The sequence below is a fragment of the Wyeomyia smithii genome, chromosome 1 (genome assembly GCF_029784165.1).
Source record: "Wyeomyia smithii strain HCP4-BCI-WySm-NY-G18 chromosome 1, ASM2978416v1, whole genome shotgun sequence".
Classification (NCBI taxonomy): domain Eukaryota; kingdom Metazoa; phylum Arthropoda; class Insecta; order Diptera; family Culicidae; genus Wyeomyia; species Wyeomyia smithii.
In genome coordinates this window covers 47,218,431-47,233,546 of record NC_073694.1, presented here as the reverse complement: position 1 = coordinate 47,233,546, position 15,116 = coordinate 47,218,431, and the positions used below count along the sequence as shown (strand labels likewise).

At 40.7% G+C, this 15,116-nt stretch overlaps 1 protein-coding gene across 1 annotated transcript in view; it reads right to left on the bottom strand.

Annotated features, from left to right (window-relative positions):
- The window catches only part of LOC129718579 (protein lozenge), a 135,445-nt gene extending 131,501 nt beyond the window's left edge, over positions 1–3,944 (bottom strand). Inside the window, exon 1 of the mRNA XM_055669488.1 lies at positions 3,327–3,944. The gene's annotated coding sequence lies outside the window, so the exon portion shown is untranslated. The remainder of the gene's footprint in view (positions 1–3,326) is intronic.
- Between the last annotated feature and the right edge of the window lie 11,172 nt (positions 3,945–15,116).

Genomic DNA, 15,116 nt, shown 5'->3' with positions numbered 1-15,116 from the left:
CTCTGTGGAGTGATTCACCCCTCTTGTTTCTATCAGATGTGGGGTGAGCTGGAAGTGTGTTTGTCGCTCTGTAAGTTGGTTGAGACACTTTGGAGTGGAGAAAGAAGCAGTGTGGTGAAAGCATTCGCTACACGCAGGCACATACTGGAGGGAAGTGCGCGGTGAATTTTTTCTCCACTCTTTTCACATACTGAGGAGAATGAAAAGCATGCTCCTACGTTTTGCGAACGATATCGACATCATTGGTATTAACCGTAGAGCGGCAGAAGAGGCATTTTGACCTCCTAAGAAGGAAGCTGCAAGAATTGGGCTTATCATAAACTCTGCCAAAACGAAGTACATCGTGGCTGGTAGAGAACGTGGTAGCCTATCGGATGTTGGTACTGCGGTGGTGATAGATGGTGACTCATTTGACAAGACCTGCTGATATGGCGACGTATTCTAGATTCGGCACTTGGTCTGTCGCCGCAAAACCAAAACCAACCAATTTTTCACGAAACTGAAACAAAATCGTTGTACGGCTTTCACGTCCACTTTTCTAATGCATCTCATGACTGCACTAATCAACCGTTTGCAGTTAGTTTTTCTTCAGTTAGTTTTGTACGTCCCAAAAAACTTAAAACCCCAAAGAAATCTTCAATTGGACGACACTGAGGTAGATTCATGGGGTTGCACACCTATATTGGGTACAAACAGGTTCGAAAGGTTGTTCAGGAGCGTGTGTGTAATGCCGTAATGTGAAGCCTTTTTTGGCCAAAACACATACCATCCATCGACATGGTGTTTTTGAAAATTAGGGATCAATATTTTCATCAAATATTCGTTCTGGCACATTATTATTAACTAAACCACTGGACTTGAACCATGATTCAGATAAGAAGAACGAAGTCCTTTTTTTGTCTACTACCCTAGCCGATCTTTCTGGAGGATTGTTGTTGACATTTGCAGAAAATCATGCACAGTCGAAACCGGAAGATTTTCGCTTTTAAATGGTTTACTGTGAACTTTTTGACATAGTTTATGTGTAGTTTAGTAAGAACTCAGTAAAAACTATGATTTTTCTAACTCTCACACTTCTGGAATTTATAATACTATGAATATTTCAATTTATTTTACTAACATTCGTCAACTTTTATGAGCCAATGCCAACGGTTAAAGTGTACAGGACAATTGCGAGGCTAGTGCTACGATCCTACTGGCACTAACAGTCTCTCCCGAGCCGAGACTCGAACGTACGACGACTGGCTTGTTAGGCCAACATCGTACCTCGAGACCAGCTGGAAGGTTTTTTTTATACATATATAAGAATTGTCTGAACTTTTATTTAAAATTAATAAAAAAATAGAAACAAAACGACAATTTAGTTGTCTAAAACTCTTCTGAACTAATCAAAGTGAAGACTTTAAAAGAAAAGAATTTTTTGGTAAAAATTTTGTGTCCAATATTGTTTCTCATTGAAAATGTGTCATTGACATTGTGAATTTTTTGCTAGATTTTCTCATTTTTGAGAGTGCATGCTTTTGATTTGTTCAGAAAATGTTTTGGTAACTAACATTTTTTGTCTAGAGAACTTATTTAAAAAAAAATTATGAGATGACCGATTTTTCATAATTACTTGTTTTTTTTTAATCGATTTCATTTTTTTTTATATTTTTAAATGAAATTTTCATTACAAGAGCCGCACTTAAGAGTTCTAGAAAATTTATGAACTCTGCCAAGGGAATTTGAAACAAACAATGAATAAGAAAACGAAAGAATAAATTTACTGTTGGCAGATGACCTCATGTGTAAAACTTTGCCCAACAATTCACATTTTTCGTTATAATTTTTTTCATGATTTTTTCACATTTTTCAATTATTGTACAAAATCGTGCGATTTTTATTGGCTCATATTTTTACTGATGGCTGTAAAATGCTATCTTCAAAAATAACAAGATTATTTAAAAAAGTACAAATTTTCATACAAAGGATTTTTTTTTCAATAAAACAATCGAAAAAACTCTATTAGAGAAATGATTTTATATTTTTTAATGGAACAGATGTCTGTTCAGAATCTCAATTAGTTATCTGCATATTTTTGCATACTATTATAATTCAAAGATTAATTAACCCTTAAAAAATAATGGTTGAATATGTTTTCTATATAGAACTATACCGAGCTAAAATTCCCGGCAAAAATATGTATTTTTATATAAGAATACTTAAAGTATATTTATTTATTTATCATGCTGAAAATTATGATTTGAGTGAGTTTTTCACATAAAACTATTTAAATCTTTTCAAATATAAGAGATAGAAATGTGTTTTCATTCACAGAAAATGAGATTTTTCATTTTCGTTTTCCGAAAAATCAATTTTTGAGTATTGTAACACTATTAGCTGAACTTCTATGATTAAAACTCTGAGAAGCAGGGTGGGGGGTACTTTATTTATGTCAATAAAATTTATGTAGGGTATCGAACGTCTTCGGCAGTGGTTTTTTCCGGCAGGATTTCCGCTGCAGTGTTATGCAAAAACCTGCTGAAGACGTCCGATACCCTACCTAGGTTCAAATATTTCTAGTGATCATTTCAATTCTCATCGATAAAAAAAAAATGATTTTAATTTTTCAATTGGCTTTTTCCGTATTAATTATTATTCATTATTATTTAAACTATTTAAAGTTACTCTGTTTGCGTTTATCGTTTACACTTTTTATGCAATATCAGTCGAAATACAATCGAATCTATGACATATTTTCACATTTGGGTTGAGTAAAGCTTCCCCAATGTTTCCTTGTGTGTCAAACTGTTTCGTTAGATGACTCCAAGATTTAGGCAAATCTGATTGCAAGCTCATTTTGTCATTTTTCTTAAAAAAATGTCTGTTATTCTGAATTAGTTTTAGTTTTAGTTATAGTTTTGACGGCTTTTACAAAATTGTTATTTATTATTATTATTATTATTTCTGAAATGCACAAATTATTTCAATTGAAGGACTAATATTTTTTTCCGAAACTTTTGTTTCAGGTCAACAATAATATAATAGAAAATAATTGTCGCGTTCACGCACCCAAAGTAAATCGCGGAGGAGGGGAACCCCTAATATGAACGACAGTTATTAATCGTTTGGCATGCATTGGAAAGACACCGGTAGCAATGACAAATCGTTCCCAATAAATGCTGTGACTAAGTTAGCTGTTCGATCAGCTTAGGCATTAGAAGAAAGTAGCAGGAACATTTAATGATTTCTTTGAAACTTTGATTTATGAAAAAAATGTAGAATTTACTCAAAGATTGAATTGCACTTTATCACTTAGTTTCGGCTTTAAAAAGAATACTACATACTGGCATTTCGTAATGTCGAGTCAGTCAGCTCCACTAGTGTTAAATTAGGACATACGTTCCGCCCCAAATGCCACTATCTCAGTCAATCTTCCGATCTTCCTTCGATCGTCCCGACAAAATCCGGCACAATCGACGACGAACCCCTTGCGGTTTGCCAACGGGAGTCGCAAAATCGTGTCACTTGCCCGGGTGATGAGGCGGCGGCTGGACTGGGAGCTTTCTCCTTACGTTGTCGTTGGCGGACTGTTCGATCGCAGTTCAAGTTCAGGATAACCGCATTTAGCCTGATGGGCGTTTTACCACTGTACCACTGTACCACTACCCCACCCTTACACCGCACCACCAAAAATTCACTAGAGCAGCACTGCAATGCACTACCACTTGGTTTCTTCGTCCGAAAAACCGCGCAACAAACCGCGAATGCACGCCACACAACGAAACCGTTTTCACTGCCTGCCGCAGAGAGCGCTTGAACTTGAACCGTGAGTGGAGAACCGTGTCTCGCTACGTCCAGCAACAGCCGAGAACTGATGAATGGGAAAAGACACAAAGCGTACGCAACCACAAAATCCTCGCCCCCAATGTGCGGCGAGAAGAAGCGGTTTGAGCTCTGGCATGGCAGGCAGCTTCGACTGATTTGGGTGTAGCGCTAGACTGAACGAGAGGCTGCTGCCAGGGAGTGTTCATTCCAGTATGCTCGATCGCAGTCACTCCCCGTCGGTTATGCTAGCGTGCTTGAGACGAGCCCTTCTTTGAGCCAACAACAGTACGCGCGCAAGTACACTATCATGCACACACACACAGTAGGATCATCATCTGTTTGTGTTCATTCGAAAAGTTCGATGAACAGAGTGAATTCTATGCTGCCGCCTCGCTTGTTGCTGGGGTGCATGAATGCAGTATCTAACGTGAAGTCGCTTTCGAATCGTAAGCTCAAAAAAGTCAATATCAATCCCACAACTCGATAGAACTGGGAAAAACGTGTTTTCGTTATCAACAACAACGAGTATCGCGCGGGAATTTCGTTCTAGAGGAAAATCCCGTGCAATGAAATGGTTAGAATTTTTATACAACTATCGTGTGACATAGAACATGTTCGAAACAAAGTGTATTTTTATAATGCATTTGAAATGTTTTGCATATAGGTTACAAATTTCGCATCTATGTCGATTCGATAAATGTCTAGCTTTGTAAAAACTAAAACTAACCGTCATTTTAAAAACGACCATATATTTTCAATGCTTATCAAAAGAAATGTGAAAAATAACATTATTCGTTCTGCAAAATTTTCCAAAAATATCAGGTCAGTTTGTCCCATCTAAAAAATAATCGCATAAAAAAGCAAAACTTTTGACATTCCAATTCGGAACTCGACCTTTTGTTTTTTTAGGGGCCATCCACAACCACGTGGACAGATTTTTAACGATTTTGACCCCCCCCTCCCCCTTCGTGGATAAATTGTCCATATAAATTCTAAAAAAAATGTATGAACCGTGGACAGTAGCCAACCCCGCCCCCCAAAGATGTCCATGTGGTATGTGGATGGCCCCTTATTTACACAGACTTCGCAGCCAACTGTGTTAGTGTACAGGACAATTGCGGGGCTAGCGCTACGATCCTACTGACATTAACAGTCTCTCCCGAGCCGGGACTCGAACCTACGACGACTGGCTTGCTAGAAGGATCGCATACAAGTCTTATAATGGATATTACAAAAAAAAATTTTTGTATTCGAAGTTTGAATGCTTTTTTCCACAACATTTTACTCTTCCTTGTTCATGTTAAATAAAACTACTTGAGAAACAAATCAAATGATCAACAATAGTCAGATCAAAACCGAGACAATCTTCAACGGAGCTATCGGCATGTACGTAACAAGCAAGGATTGAATCTAAAGAAGGTATTTTGCAACAGATTAAACGACATTTCCACAACTCTGAACAACAAAAAACTGGTTAAGTCTCGGCGGTCATAAAGATTGGGAATAATGTGTGCTTATTTTACACGTTGTAACGCAAAATAATCGCATATCAGTTCCACTATGATTTACCCGATTGTAATAGTTGCAAATTGCCTTTTTTGAATAAAGGTATCAAAAACATTAAAATCGATTAGATGAAGAAAAAAAAACATTAAAATCTATCAATCTGAGAAGAAATCATATCAATATTTCAAGCGGATCGTATTTTACTGAACCTAACTCGATGAATTGGCAGATGGCTCTGATATGCGTCGAGACCCATCACGACAGATTAACTTTCTTTGTTGCAATGAGCAATGTTCGATCTAATGAACGTCATGTTGCAGGCATGGTTGATATTTGTTGACACTCTTGAGTGAAAAGGAAAAAAGCAAAAAAACGTTATTTTTTTACAATCCTTTCAGAGTTCTCCCTTCCGGCTTTTTGCATGGAAGTGCACTGTCAAAACACCTCATTATATTTCATGCGATGGAAGCAAGACAGCAAAATCAGTTAATCAGTTAACGAAGATTGTCGAGGCATCGGTCAGTGTCAGTGAAAAAGTGTTTCGGTGAGGTTCATTTTGGTTGAGTGGACTGTTTGTTTTTCTTTTTCGCTTTGAAGTGAAGATCATTTGGTTGGATTTGTCGTCAAATTTTATTCCGTAACCGTGAACGATGCGCGCGATTTATTTCATCTGATTATAACAGCACGTTACTAGGACGAAAATCTAGTGTATCTGAAAGAGTGCTGCGATCCAAAATACAAATTCATTAATAATCAGGCCAATAACTTTTTGACGTGGGACTACGTCTTTGTTTTCTATACTGGTGTACATTCTGTAAAAATGGAAATGAAACTGGCAAATGTTGCGCCAGATTTCAAACGATAACAACAGCATAACCACAAGGTGGATAACAATAACCAATATTTTGTTAGATAGATATATTGTTGAACAATTTTGTATTACGGTAGTTATTAATATATTTTCATTGCAAAGCAGTAAAAATCGATAAAAAGTGTCAAGGACAAATTTACACGAACAATGAACCAATCATATGCGAGCATTCCTAGCACAGACGACATGAATCAGGGTGGCGACTCAATATCCAAAAATAAACTCCCTGATATCCCCTGAGTTTCCCTGATGTTCCAAAAATTTTTCCCTGACTATTCAAATTTGTTTTAAACTGATTTAAGTTACGAATATCATAGGTTTTTTCACCTGAATCGCAAAACTAAAAAGAATTAGACTTAAACTGGTTCCTGCTAAAATTCCCATCAATAATTTAAACAGGCGACGAAATAAGGACGACGATTGGAAGCTCGGTATATGGAACTGTAGATCGCTGAACGCCCCGAGTGGCGACCGGATTCTGCTGGATCAGCTAGAACCCCGCCACTTTGACATCGTTGGGCTCCAGGAGCTCTGCCGGAAAGGAGAGAAGGTACGGAGGATTTGTGGCCGCAGGGCACAGTACTACCAGAGCGGGCACAACCAATGAGCTGGGTACCGGCTTTATAGTGCTGGGCAGGATGCAGAGTCGTGTGATCAAGTGGCAGGCGATCAGCGACAGATTGTGTTTGTTGAGAATAAAAGGCCGGTTCTACAACTACACTATCCTCAATGTGCACTGCCCTCACAAAGGAAGACCCGATGTAGAGAAAGAAGAGTTCTACGCACAGCTGGAGAAACTTTGCGATAGCTGCTCGCGTAGAGACATCAAGATCGTCATCGGGGACATGAACGCGCAGATCGGTAGGGAAACAATGTACAAGCCGGTGATCGGCCCGAATAGCCTGCACACCGTGACGAACGACAACGGCCAGAGATGCGTTAACTTCGCGGCTTCCCGAGGACTGGCAGTCCGAAGTACCTTCCCCGTAAGGACATCCACAAAACCACCTGGGGATCACCTGACCAACGTACAGCAAATCAAATTGACCATGTTCTCATCGACTGCCGGTTCTTCTCTGACATTACAAATGTACGTACCTATCGCGGTGCGGATATTGGCTCGGACCACTATCTAGTTGCGGTATCATTGCGCTCAAAACTGTCGACCGTATACCACGCGCGACATCGCAGAACCCCACGGCTCAACATTAAGCAGCTCCGAAACTCCCAGGCTGCAGAGGAATACGCGCAACAGCTTGAAGCGGTGCTACCCATGGCGGAGGGGCTGGGCGCATTGCCTCTCGAAGACGGATGGTGCAGCATTCGCACAGCTATCGTGGAAACCCCAACGGCGACACTAGGAGTGGAAGCACCGGGTGGCAGAAACGACTGGTATGACGGGGAGTGCGAGGCAGCGGTGAATGAGAAGAACCGGACCTGGGGGATATACCTGGGCAGGTCAACGAGAGAGAACAAGGCCAATTACAAACGGGCACGGAACGACATGACCACGATTCTCAGACGAAAGAAGCGCCAGCAAGAGGATCGTGAGCACGAGGAGCTGGAACAGCTATACCGTGCCAGTGAAACGCGGAAATTCTATGAGAAGGTAAACCAATCCCGCAGAGGCTATGTGCCGCAAGCCGACATGTGCAACGACGCGGATGGGAACCTTCTCACGGATGCTAGCGAGGCGGTCGACAGGTGGAAGGAGTACTCCAATGGACACCCGAATGGCGAAACAGTAAACAGAAGCGGAGCAGGAACTGACCTAGGGGCACCAGCAGCGGATGACCGAGTACCAGCCCCCGATATTCACGAAGTGCTTTGTGAGATCGGGAAGCTGAAAAACAATAAAGCCGCAGGCAAAGACAGACTGCCGAGCGAGCTCTTGAAACATGGAAGAGAGCCGCTGGCTAGAACGCTGCACTGGGTTATTTCCAGGATTTTGGAGGAGGAAAAACTGCCAGACGAGTGGATGGAGGGAGTCGTCTGTCCCATCTTCAAGAAGGGCGACAAGCTGGAGTCCCGCAACTACCACGGCATCTCGCTTATCAGTGCCGCCTACAAAATACTCTCTCAGATCCTGTTCCGTCGTCTATCACCTTTAAACAGGAGGTTCGTGGGTCAGTACCAAGCGGGTTTCATGGGAGCCCGTGCCACCACGGACCAGATCTTCTCAATCCGACAGATCTTACAGAAATGTCACGAGTACAACGGGCCCACACATCACATCTTCATTAACTTCACGGCGGCCTATGATACAGTCGATCGAGAACAGCTATGGCAGATCATGCACGACAACGGGTTTCCGGATAAACTGGCTCGATTGATCAGAGCCACCATGGCACAAGTGATGTGCTACGTGCGTGTTTCGGGGATACTCTCGAATCCCTTTGAATCGCGCAAAGGGTTGAGTCAAGGTGATGGACTTTCCTGTTTGCTGTTTAACATCGCCCTTGAGGGTGTGATCCGGAGGGCGGGCATCGACACGAGGGGCACACTTTTCACAAGGTCTGTTCAGCTTCTGGGCTTCGCAGATGATTTCGACATTATATCACGTAACTTTGCGACGGCTGAGGAAACTTACGCCCGACTGAAAGCCGAAGCTGGACGAATCGGACTGCGGATAAATGCGTCAAAAACAAAATACATGCAAGCGAGAGGCTCCAAGAAGAACAACATTAGCCTCCCAACTCAAGTCTCTGTAGACGGTGATGAGCTTGAGGTGGTCGATGAGTTCGTGTATTTGGGGTCACTGGTGACCGCCGACAATAACACCAGCAAAGAGATCCAGAGACGCATCCAGGCAGGAAATCGTGCCTACTTTTCACTTCGGAAGACACTTCGATCGAATCGAGTGCGACGACGCACGAAGTTGACGCTGTACAAAACCCTGATAAGACCGGTAGTCCTCTACGGGATCGAGACGACAACGCTTCTCGCGGAGGACCTTAACGCTCTTGGAGTTTTTGAACGGAAGGTGCTACGGACTATCTACGGTGGAGTACAGACGGGCGACGGAGAATGACGACGGCGCATGAACCACGAACTGCGCGCGCTGCTTGGAGAGAGTCCCGTTGCACACCTGGCGAAAGTTAATAGGTTGCGGTGGGCCGGTCATGTTGTAAGGATGCCGGACGGCAACCCTGTGAAATCACTCCTCTTCAGCAACCCTGCCGGCACCAGAAATAGAGGGGCGCAGCATGCACGATGGCTCGACCAGATCGAATGAAACTTGCGGGTGATGAGACGCCTGGGGAACTAGCGAAACAGCCCAAAACCGAGCAACAGGACGACAAATTCTTGATACAGCACGAGCCACCATGGCTCTCGTCTGATTGGTAAGGTAATTTAAACAGTTTAGCTTTGCTTTTGCTAACTTTAATCTTGTACAAAAATATATTTTTGTTGAGAAACACGTCCAGTTTGATAAGGTTGAAAATAAAAATTACACTGGTTGACAAAATTGAAAAAAAAGTTGTCCCAAAGCTCAAATAAGTACCCTAGAAATATTATAGCTTTTTAACCTTTCATATTCATTTAGGTGCTTCTGGTAAATGCAGAAGTGCGTCAAAAGGCCGCAAAGTAATGGCTCGCCGTGTTCGTCGTTTTTCTGTTACTTACGGAAAAACTTTATTGAAGTCTCTGAAGACTTGTAGCATTTCTGAAACGTCTAAGGACACCAAAATTCCCAGGAACAGTGTTATCAAATAACTATTATGAGATTATTTATTTATTTATTTATTTATTTATTTATTTATTTATATTATTGTTTTCATCAGGCTAAATATGCCTCAATGAATTTTTCGTGATGAGGAAAAGCCCTTTGAGTCACAGTTTGTTACTCAAAAAGGCATAAAAACCTCATATCTTTTCTTACTCTACAGAAACATTTACAAGTTACAAGTATAATTAAGAACTAATACAAAAAAAAACGAACAAGTTACATGTTGATTGGTCAGTCAGTATAAATCTATCACTAATATTATAGTTAATTTCGTAAAAATTTTCGTCATTGAAGTTCTCGCCCTCTATTCAGAAGTTTACGTTGAAATGCCGCATTAGAGAAGTTGAAATCGTAGAGGTGGTAGACCTCATTAAAGCTGGTAGCCATAAAACGGATCGGCTCATGGCGACCGTATTACGTACGCCGGGCATCGAGAGAGAGAGAGAGAAAATCCCGCTGCCGTAGAGTCCTTTTAGGTGCGTAAAAATTAAGTTGTGTCAGAATTTGCTCAGAATCAGCGTCTCCTTCTGGTAATTTTCCGACAAAAACAGGCTGAGCAACGAATCTCCTGTGTTCTAGTGTGTTTAGACCCAACAGGTTACACCGCTGTTCATAGAGTGGCAAGTTCACTGTATCTCGCCATGGCAAACGTCGAAGAGCGTATTTTAGCGTATTTGCACTGATTCGAATCTGTTTTTCCAAGTGTGCTGATATGGGCACCACACAACTGCATTGGACTCTAAAATCGAGCGCACTAAAGCACAGTACAGCGACCGCATACAGTGGGGATCGCAAAATTCGTTACATATTTTAAACATAAATCCGAGCTGCCTGTTGGCTTTAGTAATTATTTTGTCGTAGTGAAGGTGAAATGAGAGTCCAGAATCGAGTATTACTCCCAAGTCTCGAATGTGGTCATCTCGTACAAGAGGTTGATTGGAAATACTGTAGTTGTAAGTGATTGGGTTCAGTTTTCGATGGAACGTTATTGCATTGCATTTATTGATGCTAATCGTTAGAAGATTCCTCGAGCACCATTCTTCGAAAATGTTGATCCATTGTTGGAGCACATGACAATCATCGATGCGTTTCACAGTTATGTATAATTTGACATCATCCGCATAAAAGAGCCGACATCCCGGTGGCAGTAAAATCGACAGTTCATTGATAAATATTAAGAACAGAAGTGGAACGAGGTTGCTTCCTTGTAGTACGCCTGACATGTTGGAGAAGCTTTTAGATGATACGGATCCGATCTTGACACAAAGCCGTCTGTCCGTGAGATAGGACCTGAACCAACTAATAAGATCATCGGAGATACCAAGTTTAGTTAATTTTAGAAGCAATATGCCATGATCAACCCTATCGAAAGCAGCTTTTAGATCAGTATATATTGCGTCAACCTGAGAACCGGCATCAATATTACGTAGGCAGTATGAAGTAAACTGAACCAGATTCGTGGAAACGGATCGTTTAGGGTAAAACCCGCGTAGGTCATCTGATATGTAGTTTTTACAGCTTGAGAACAGTACTTCGTTCATAACGATCTCAAATACTTTGGAGCATGCACATAATGACGTTATGCCGCGATAGTTTGCAATATTTTGCCTTTCTCCTTTTTTATGCACAGGGAACATGATTGACAATTTCCAGCTGGTGGGGAATTTGCCTTCACGGAGAGATTTGTTTAAAAGTAACGTCAATGGCTGGATTAATGAGTTCATGCATCGTTTCAGGACACAGAAAGGTATTCCATCTGAGCTGGGTAATGTAGAAAATTTCATCTTGAAGATAGCAGAGTCAACCTGTTGGTGGCTTACAATAAAATTCCTCAGTTCACATGCGCCGGTAGGGGTATCTCTACATGCATCTAAAGCTTGCTGAGCGAAAGCCGTGGAGTTGTTGAATGCACTTCGAAAATCGGTGGCGAAAAGTTCGCATTTTTCAGAAGGGGAGCATGCTACCTCGTGATCTAGGAACATCTCCACGGGAAGCCCATTATCCTTCCGTTTGGAGTTTACGAAAGTCCAAAACTGTTTAGAATTTTTACGAAGATTATCTTGTGTTCTGAGGGAATAACGTTTATACAGATATCGGTTGTAGAGGCGGTAGTTATTGCTGGCACGCAAAAATTGTTGCTTATGGAACGGGCAACGGGTTCCACTATAATTACGCAGTGCTCTAGATCTTACTCTAGTAGCGAGCTACTTGTTGCTAAATTTGCTCTTATTTGATCGTCGTTAGACTGATTTCAATTCGGTTTGTTGCAAAAGCTCAAAAACTAGCTCTGAAATTAAAATCCTTGTGGTTTCCTGCGAATTCATCAGTATTTCTTCAATGGTATGGAATGATCATTGTTGAAAATTACATTTTTTGAGCTTTTATCAAACTTTACTCACTTCTCCAAATTTAACGTAATTGATCCTCAACTGAAATAAATTCAATTTAGAATTAACTCCGTAAAAAATCCCACGCCTCTGAAATTTTCTCTGATGACTTTCCAAATTCCTTGATATTCCCTGATCGAAAAATTAAATCCCTGATATTCCCTGATTCTCCCGGTTTTTCCCGGCAGTCGCCACCCTAAAGAATAGACACCAACCATTCCCTGTGATATTCTCTGTATCAATATCCAACAACAAATTGACAGAGTCTCACAGTCCCAATAGGTTAATTTATGTTTGCTTCCATGAACCTAGACTAATTTGATGTCTTGAAGGTAAAGGTTTTTCGAAAAGTTTCGAACCCCTTTTCTTGAATAATTTCTAAACCTGCTCTTATAGTGTAATAAAAACTGATGTCTTGAGAGAAAACATGCTGGTAAAAGTAACACTACTGTAGAGTATATGTGGAGCAGAGCGCCGCCAGTTTCTCGTCGTCTATCATTGCAATGCAGCCGGTACGACTTCTATTCGCGTGCAATCAAAACTGTAATGCTGCTGCTAATGGTGATTGAAAGTTTATCTCATGAATATGATTACCATATAAACCATTAATTATTCAACAAGAGTTGAACATTTTTATAGGTGAGAATTGAAATATGTAAATCACTGAACAAACGAATATATTGTGTCTGTAATTACAGTAACTACAGTGTTTAGTCCCACGTCACCATTTCATACAACCCTAGGGCTGTATACCTTGTAGCATTTTGATAGTGCACAGAACTTAAGTTTTAACCCAACTTTTCTACGCTTTATCAAAGTATAAAACTTGGCCCCGGTTAAAAACTACAAGTAATGCGTTGCATTGGTTAATTCTCGATTGTGCGTTCTCGTCGCATTGTATTAAAATATGCACTTATATTTAAATTAATTAAAGATTGGATTGATAATATATTGCCCAAAGTGCTTAGGCATAGAATCCTATTCCTCGGAGCTTTGCTTAATTAGTATTCACCTCAACTTTTTAGTCTTTGATTTGAATAAAATCTTTTTAGTTGAATAACTTGATCTCTTATTGCGTTTTCTTTGCATTTCTCACCACTTGAAATCTTCCCAGAAGGTACACACATTCAAAACTGAAAATCAAAGGAGTAAGCGTTTCCTCAGTTTTCACATAGATTTCACAACGTCGATATAGATGATGAACGGAAGAGAACTCTTACTTCATCGCTTCATCCCCAGGTAGGTCCCTTTCGTCCCACCCTACCTTCCAACAGGACCAACGGAACGGGTGAGAAAGTTGGTCCTGGAAGCTGTCCCTAACCTGAGCTGGCACAGAGCGACATAAAAGTTGAAACTGAAACTAAAGTCCATAAAAATCCGATTTGTGGAGGCAAAGTGCAGAAAAAATAAGCTCAAAACGGGCAGACTCGGTACCAAACGACAGGGAGAGTGAAATAAAGTATATTTTTTACAACCGACTCGGGTGATATTATTTTTGTTAGGATCTCCATCCACCATCATGCCAACCCATAGTACATAACAAAGCGGTAGCGGTAAACCGCAAAGTTGTTGAAAAAATCTGGCCAAAAATATGCTGTTTATTTTCTCTCGTCTCCGCTCGTCATCGTCATCAGCAGCAACAGCGGGTAGGTCATCGTTTTTCACAAGCCAGCGCTATAGTTCATTATTTTTTCCATGCAGATTAGAGGTTGTTTTCATTATCGGGCATACAACATCGGCTTATGTTTCATATGTCGCTGGTTTTTATGGAGTGCCACTTTTTTTCGCTTTTCTCCATGCGTCTCCATCAGGGGTCAAAGTGGGAAGAGGGGGAGGTAGGGGGATATCTGTCATCGCGGCGATATCGTATCCCGGAGGCAGTGCAGTGTGCTTCGTAACCATACCCTTTTTGCAGCAAGCAGGATATCGATATGATTCGGGGGAAGAGTTTCCGTTTATGAATCGACCTCCTAGTGGATGCTTCTCACGGTGTCTAGTTTGTCAATGTTTTGCGATTCCGGAAGAATGAATTAATTGCGTTTGATATTTTTGTTTGTTTTCGAATAGTTAAAATTATTATAAATTGTGTAGAATGATTTGTTTAGAATCAAAAGAAAAAAATGCACTAAACTGAAGTACAATTAGTGGAAGTATGCATTAGAAGAAATTCTTGGCGCTCTATAACAACAACAGGGCTGCGCAGTGTCAAAAAAATGATGTGTGAACAAAACAAACGACAGGCATAATATTGCCGAGGAATTTTTTTCGAACGTTGTTTAATATATTAATAAAAATGGATTTCTAGAAAAGGCTGAGAGTAAAAATACATAAGTCATTGAACAACCGACCTGATTCTGTCAACAGTGTTTACATACAACCCTTTTGTGGGCAAATACAACAGTGAATTTTTAGGGCGTTATGCACACACTTTGGTGCTTTACGGGAGTCATTTCACGGTGAAATATATTTCACTCTCACGCTCACTTCACTTTTTTAGACTTATTCCCGATTCCACCTCAAGTGAGGTGACAAAAATCACCTCCGTGGAGTGAGATTGACAGTGAAGTGAAATTGAGAATAGGACAAGTGAAATGAGATTGTTTTCCAGCTCAAAAATCTCTAAGTCCCAGAAAGTAGTTTTTTTTCGTTTTTTTAGATAACACCAGATCTTGACGTGTTCTGCATTTCTAAAACATTCGGCATCAAAAAAATGTTTTTTTCGGCATCGAAAATTTCCTGAACTAGTTTGCATTTTTTTCAAAAAAAAAAATGAAAATTTGACCGGATCAAATTCTGATTCGTTTCGTTACTGAAG